Raw genomic sequence first — 7,647 nt, 5'->3', positions numbered from 1 at the left:
GTGGTCTCCTTCCACACTGATGTGGACTTGGCCATGTGAATTGCTGTGGCCAATGAGAAGTCAGCAATCATGGTGCAAGCAGACAATTGGTACAAGCTTGTGTTTGTTCTCATGGAATACTTCCCAGCTGTCCCAGCTGAGTGCAATCCACAGCCAAGCCACCAGGTAACTGCAGCTGTATGAGTGAGCCCAAGTGAAACCAGCAGGAGAACCACCTGGACAACCCACAGGATTGTGGCCAATAAAATTCTTGTTATTTTAAATCACTAAGCTCTGGGGCAGTAGATAACCAATACAATATCTGATTCATGTTCGTTTCCCCAGAACCTACCGTATTGCCTGGCATATTTCTGCCTTCAACACGTTTTTATTGACATAAACTTTATCCTCCCAGCAACCCTGTCAGGTAAGTATTGCTATCGTTTTCTATTTATTTGTAATTACAAGAGTCACAGAAACTCTTACTCATCCCAGCCCCGCATGATGGGGGCACCATCTCATTATCCACATTCTCACATAGGATGTAATCAAGGTCCAGGGAGATGCAGCAACTTGCATCAGGTCACCCCAGCAGACTTTGGTCACCCACATTATATCCCCTCCTCTTAGTAAAGAATTGATAGTCTTTGCTGTTTACTGAGTGCTTACCATACCCCAACTGCTAAGTGCTGTATGTATACTGGAGCACTTTCATACTTGCAAAAACCTCATGAAGTGCTCCCTATTAGCATCTCATTTTAGGAAAGGAGAAACTGAGGCTCAACAAGGAAATGCGCCTGGCTACCCAGAGCCGGTAAGTGACAGAGCTGAGGTCTAGACCTGGTCTGTCCGACTCCTCACTCTTGCCCTGCACCGTCTCCCTCGATGTGGAGTCACAGTTCACGGGGGGATTAGGTTCCAAAGATGGTGCACGGAGCAAAATTCACACACAGTGAAAAGTGCTCTTGAAAATCTCTCAAGTCTCCTTTGATGTAAAGTATATCTTACTTTATTTAGTAATAGATATGTAGAAATGCATAGCATATTTCAGGGCTGTATCATGTTAAAAAATGGCTTTCAACACAAGACTCATGCTGTGGTAGAGTCTGGCTAGATTTTCACAAATTCCATTTCTTTTCTTCTGGAACTTACACAAAGACTCCCTTTCCTAGCCTTTTGCAGTTAAATTGGGGCCAAGTGACTGAGTTCTGACCAATGGAATATGGACAGGAGTGATCTAAGTCACTTCTAGGGTTGGCCCTTAATTACTTCTGTCATCCTCTAGGCCAGGAGTCTGCAAACCATGACCCGTGAGCTAACCTGGCCCACTGCCTGTTTTTGTAAATAAAGTTTTATTGGAACATGGTGGCACTCTTTTGTGTACATATTGCTTCTGGTTGCTTTTGTGCTACAACAGCAGAGATGAGTAGTTGTGACAGAGACCATATAGCCTGTAAAACCCAAAATATTTACGAAAAGTTTATGGACCTCTGCTCTAGTCCTCTTGTGGTGGATGCTGTGCTGTGCCACCCAGAGCCCTCTTTAGCAGTGAAAAATGTAATTCCTCAGTTACTGGGAGTATTTCTGGAGGATAGTCCTCATCTGCATCCAGTAACTGATGGACACAGAGGTTTAACAGCATAACCACCTTGCCCCAACTCAGAACAGCTCTGAAAGGCCACCCAGCCCCAGAGTTCTCCACTGGGTTGGCAGAGATCTTTTCTGGGCTGCACTGCATCTCACCTCCCTCTGCCCAGTCTTTCATTCTTGCCTCCCTTCCCCAGGTGTTGATCCCAAGAGCGCTCCCTAATAAATGTCCTGCACGCTGATCTCCATCTCAAGAGTCTGCCTCTGGGGAATCCAATCTGCAGTAGCTTTCATCCCCTTCCAAGATGTTTCATATGGCAATGTTGCAGATGGAAGATGCTGGATCCTTGAGTTACTGTCTAGAGGACAGTCACCAAGGAGCACCTCCAGCCCTGCTTCACCCTGTGACAGTGGATGAGCAATCAGCCTCTATTGTGCTATGCCTCTTAGATTTGGTATTGTTTGTTACAGAGCTAGCTCTATTTATTTGACAAATAGACTCAGTAAGGCAAGATGTTGATGCCATGGGAGGCCCACGGGAACTGAGACATACTATGGAACCACACATGCAACGCACCGTCTCACACTCACCACAGGGTGAGTGGGATGGAAGGTCAAGTCACTCGCACCCATTATATTATTTTCTTTCAGTCTCCTTTTTCTCTCTCTCACCAAGCACATTGCAGAATTCTTATAAGTTAACTGTGGGCACGATGTGACTGCACCTCCACCCCTGTTTGGGGCTCCACCACCAAACCATCTTGGAGCAGCTTGCATTCTGCAATGGTTGAAGAATGTAGCATGTGGCTGGCTGAGAGGTGGATACGTGGGGAATCAAATCAAGCCCAGATGTCAGTCAATCTCGCTCCCCTGGAGCCGATCCTTGGGACAGAATTCAGAGGAAGAGCCCTCAGTGGGGGTTCCAAGGAGCTGACCATAAACAACCCCACTGCTGTCTGCCCACCAGGCATGGCTGTGCTCGTGTCCGCTCCGCTGTAGGAGTGTCTGCAGAGGCAGCTGGAGCCCAACGTGGTCTTTTGTCTCCGCTTTCTCTGAAGTCATCCTAGGACACAGGTGTGCGTCCCCCGCAGCCAGCCGGCAGAGAAGATGAATCAGCTTCCCTGAAAGACATGCCCCAGAGGAGTCTGTCAGCTGAAACTCGTCTGAAGGAGCGCGGTTCCCCGCCTGACCACAGCTAATGAAAATGTGTGGCTTGCCCAGAGAAAAATTTGTGTTATTCCTTAAAGGAACAATGCTAACCACAGATGTGTAGCATCTGGCATATGGTAGGGATTTCCCTGAATGAGGAGAACAGTAACTACACCAGCCAGTTCTTGAGATGCCTTTGGGTCCAGGTGTGTATTTTCCTGCTTTCAGCTCTGGGTTTTGGTTCTCAGAAGTCCAGGTGGAAGTCCAAATGCCTCTTCCTATCACTTGGTATTTTTATGATATGCCCGCCCCCCCTTATTTATCTTCTATGGCTCTTGATGAATATGACTGAGACACCCAAAGGCCTATGCCCTGCCTTGATGTCTTTGCTCATGCCATTCTGCATGCGTGTCCTGCTATCCCTTTTTTAGGACTATCTAGTTTGTTAGGACTCTTTCCACTGCAATTAAGAGAAGCCTAATCCAACTTGTCTTACACGAAAGACTACATTTATTGAGTAATGTAACTTGAATTCCAGCACCATATGACTTCTAAGTCAGGTATAGATGGATCCAGGGGTTCAGACGATTTTTCCAGGACCCAGTCTCAGTCTATTTCTCCATGTTTAGACTATGTTTCCTTCTACATTGGCTCCAGTTTCAGATAGGCACTAGATGGGCTGGCCCTGGCTGCTTCAGGCTTATGTCCTACCAGGTAGGCTATTGTACAGAAAGAGATTGCCCCTTTTCCAGTAAGTCTGGAGATGGGCCTGGTTAGACCATCTTGGTACATACACATGTTCACCTATGAACTAATCACTGTAATCAAGGGTATATTCCAGGCCTGGGTCCCCTGCTCATCCCTTAGACCAGGGAATAGGGTCTTTTCCCACAAGAAGGCAGGATCCTATTATGAGAAAAAGGTTGAATGGATGTGGGACAGGGAAAAATCAACAGATACACAATCCATAGGCTGCTTCTCAAGCTCAAGTTCATTCTCAGGCCTTTCTGTAACTCTGACCTACCCATGGAGGCCTTCCTGGTGACCCCAGCCCACATTCCCCTCTCTTGTCACTGTAACACTTTACAGTTAAATATGGGATTGTATATACCTCTCATGCTTCTCCCACTGGGACTGGAGGGCCTTCCTGGGTAATACAGGAGGACATGGAATGGGATGTGGGCAGGATTTGAGGAGTAGAAATGACATTGCATTTCCTTTCCTCATTTGAAATCCAGTGAAATAAGATGGAAACAAGACAGCTTTGAATCAGGGAAAAAAGTTACAATAGGTTAACAAGCAGTTTGGGACGGGGAAGAAATGGGCCTTCATGGCAAGGACTAGGGCCTGATTCTACCTGTGTGTGTGAGTGTCCCTCCATCTCATGCTCCCTAGCAGCTGCCTCCAAGTTCAGGTAGGAGGACACGATTGGCCATACTTTGGGGCCAGCTGGGCACTTATTGAGCATGTGTGAATCATTGAACTCTTGGTGGCCAGTGTCTATGCCTTCTATTTCTCAAACACCACCCTATTGCGGCGAGCACTTTGCTGAGCACCTCATAATTACTCAACAGGTTTTTGTTGGGTTAAATTGTGATGTAGGTGCCCCCACTCAAGCCTGGGAGTCAAGAGGTCTGGGTTGTAATCAAGTCTCTTGACCTTGACCAAGCTAAGTAACCATACTAGGAGAACAGTGATAAGGCTAACAGCTATTTTTGTCCAGTGCTTCTAGTTCACAATGCTCACATTCCTGGCTCCCTCACAATGACCCTGTGAGATAACCCAAATGCTACAGGGTAAGCTTCGCAAGGTTAACTCTCAGGCAAAAATTAGGTATAATCAAAATCTCCCTGGAAATGCCTACAATTCATCCATCAAGTCGAGCTTAAAGGTTTTATGATTAAACCAAATACAGGAATGCTTGTGAGTGATGTGGGATGGATATAGCAACACATTGCACATTACTTAGTGAGAGTACATATTACAAAGAGCGATGCTAATGTACAGCCAAACATGCATTCAGTACTGGAAGGGTCTCACAACCAGGCAGGGGGAGAAGAGCAGCTCCACATCTCTGGTTTTAGTATCATTCTGGGGCACACGTGCATCGAGTAGATCATCAAGCAGAATCTTCTGGACTGTTTAAATTGTTGTTTTTATTTCTCTCTCTTGTTTTCCACTAAGTCCAAATGGGTGGATTTGTGTAAATTAAATGTGTGATGCATTTCCTCAGTCTTGTTCAATTACAAGTGTTGATTATAGATTTGGAAAGTGTCAGGCATTGAGCTGGGTGCAGGGAATTCAATGGTGCACAAAATAGGCATGATTTCTGGCCTAACGGATGATAGTCTTTGCAGACTGATTTATAGCTGAAGAAACTGAAGTTCAGAGAGGTGACTGCCAAAGATTGCCCAGCTAGCAAGGAGCAGTAAGGAGCTAGTAAGGGATTTGAACCCAGGTCTTCTGACTTTAACCCTAAGCTTTTCCCAACTACTCCCCACTGGCTTCCATGGCAACCAAAGTTACTTCTAAAGCCAAAGTCAGAGTCCTGGAGTTCATTCCAGAAGAAACAGACCACTGGAACTGGCCCCTTGCTTTGGCAGTCGGAATCTGGAATTGAGTTCATATTTGGTGTTGAATCGTTCCCTCCAGAAATGGGATAGGTTGGAATGGAATGGTAATGAGAGCTCTGTTTGCTCCAGAGGGCCCCCTCCCTAGCTTGCCCACCAGCCATAATGGTTGACCGCCCTCTTTGAGCCCCCTATTGATTACAAAGAGTCAATTTCTTCTGATGCAAGTGGTTGAGCCAAGAGCAGTTAGAGCTGAGCCATGACCCCCCAAATTACTGCCTTCTGGACAAAATATGTCAGGCAGCTTTCCCCAGGGTCCTTTTCAAGGACAAAGAGGCTGTTTCCAGGCTTACATCTCCCTTGTTTGGCATTTGATGTGTGTATGTTCCTTCCCTATGTATACCCCAAATGGCCTGAAGACAAGGATGCCCCCTCTCCCAGAGACCCAGGCCCTACAAGAGTCTCTCAGGCCCCTTCCTAGGAGGGGCCTTAAGGATGCCACTGCCAAGACTCATCAAAAGGCTGTGGTTTGTCCTGGCGCTCAATGCGCTGACCCAGCCCACCACAGGAGTGGTGGCGCGAGACCTGGAGCTCCTCCTAAACTGAGCACCGCTATTGGGCAAGCTAAGGAGCAATCTTCATATTGAAAACAATGGGGACTCCCCTCCCATTCCCAAAGCCAGATCTTGCTTTATCTGCTCACTTTCTTTAAGGAGACATTTACAATGAGCAGATGCTCAGGTTAGAATTGATTCCTTTCTATTGCTCCTGCCAGAAAGATAAAAATAAGGTATTTAGTCCAAGGAAAGTTGGCTTCTCATATAGATGTGTGTTTTCACCCTTGGAGAAATGTCACTAATGGTGTTTTAATAATACTTTATGCCCTTAGAGACCAATAATAAGAAGAACTTATTATTTACCAAAGCAACTGCTAGCCCTGAATGAGGGGCTAAGTATCAGCTACTGGCAGGATATGTAGTGGGTAAGTGCTGTGTAATTACCAAGCAAATTCATCATTATTTCTGTCTTATAAACCAGAATATGTGTTAAATAATACTTTGGGGCCACTGAAAGTAATTACTGAGCACCGTCTCTGTAAGAACATGTAATTACCCTATGGTTGCCCTGTGTTTACTAAGCAAATCTATGCAATTATTATCTAAAGCCCAAACCCTACCCTCAGAGCCACAAAGGTGCACCCGAGGGCAGCTCTGTGCCCAGAGCAGAAGCAGCATGTGCGTGGGGTCAGGAAGGATCGGAGCCTCCACTTCCCCAATTTCAGCTCTGCCCTCATTCCTGGCCTCCGAAAAGCCACAAGCAAGGCTTTGTGAAACAAGTCAATCGTATCTTCGCCTCTCCCTGCCCTAAACCATCCCAGCTCTAGCTCTGGCCCCCTTGCTATTCTGACCTGCTGGTCCCTTCCACAAGGCCTGCTGGGACCTCGGCATCTGGCTGCGGACGGTTCAGTTCAACAGTTCAAGGAAGCTCTTTCAAAGGCTCACCTCATGTCAGGAATCGTGCTGGACTCTGAAGTCACAAAGATCAAAAAGACATGGCCCCTGCTTTGGAGGGCCCAGGTGGGAGAGGCAGACAGGTCTCAGGGATGGTGGGTCTGGTGTGCCAGAGGCTGCCCAGTGCCAAGGTCAAGAGCATGGGCTCTGGAGCCAGGCTGCCTGGCTTCAGATGTGTATTTGCAAAGTGGAGATAACAGAGGGACCACACTTAAAGAGCCCTGTGTGATTTACAGGAGGAAAGCGCTAGGAACAGTGCCTGGCACATCTAGTGATGTTCTGCACCAGTTTGCTATTTTAACAGGGTAAACATGCACAGGAATGCACGTCCCAATCGTTCAGCGCTCAAATGCCACCAGGAAAGAAAGCTTTCCCTGCTCCTTCCCCAGAGAAGCGTCCCCTTCCTCCTGGGAGCTGGCGGGGCATCCCATCCTCATGTCTCTTACAGTTAGCACTTTCTCCCAGGCGCTGTGTTAACTGGTGTGACCTCTGACCTCCCTTACTGAGCTTATTGAGTTCCGAGTTTGGGTTTTATTCATCTTTGTGTCCCTAACACCAAGCACAGGGCTAGGAGCGCCGTAGGCATTTGTTGCATGTTTGTTGAATGAATAGCAGTCACTCAATAAACACTTGTTAAAAAAAAAAAAGGAGCCCTTCAAAGTCCTATTTGACCATGTGGCCAAGGCAATGAGCCAAAACCACAGATTTTGTTCTGTTTTCACTAATGTGGGTACATGTGGGGGAGCTGGAGTTTGAAAGGATTGCAGAAGAGATTTCTTTACGACTCAGATGGGTGAACAAAAGACTAATTAATTAAAAACAAAGACACAAAGGCCCTAAGCAGTAGCCTC

At 46.8% G+C, this 7,647-nt stretch overlaps 1 long non-coding RNA gene across 1 annotated transcript; it reads right to left on the bottom strand.

The window, feature by feature from the left end:
• Positions 1–965: 965 nt before the first annotated feature.
• On the bottom strand, positions 966–6,985 carry LOC138921188 (uncharacterized). The gene is made up of 2 exons (XR_011433546.1): positions 6,788–6,985; positions 966–2,687 (listed from the first exon to the last, which is right to left on the bottom strand). It is a non-coding gene; the product is annotated as an uncharacterized lncRNA (long non-coding RNA).
• Positions 6,986–7,647: the final 662 nt, after the last annotated feature.

Source organism: Equus caballus, chromosome 28 (assembly GCF_041296265.1).
Source record: "Equus caballus isolate H_3958 breed thoroughbred chromosome 28, TB-T2T, whole genome shotgun sequence".
NCBI classification, from domain to species: domain Eukaryota; kingdom Metazoa; phylum Chordata; class Mammalia; order Perissodactyla; family Equidae; genus Equus; species Equus caballus.
The sequence above is the reverse complement of the archived record's forward strand: the minus strand, read 5'-3'. Positions and strand labels throughout refer to the sequence as shown.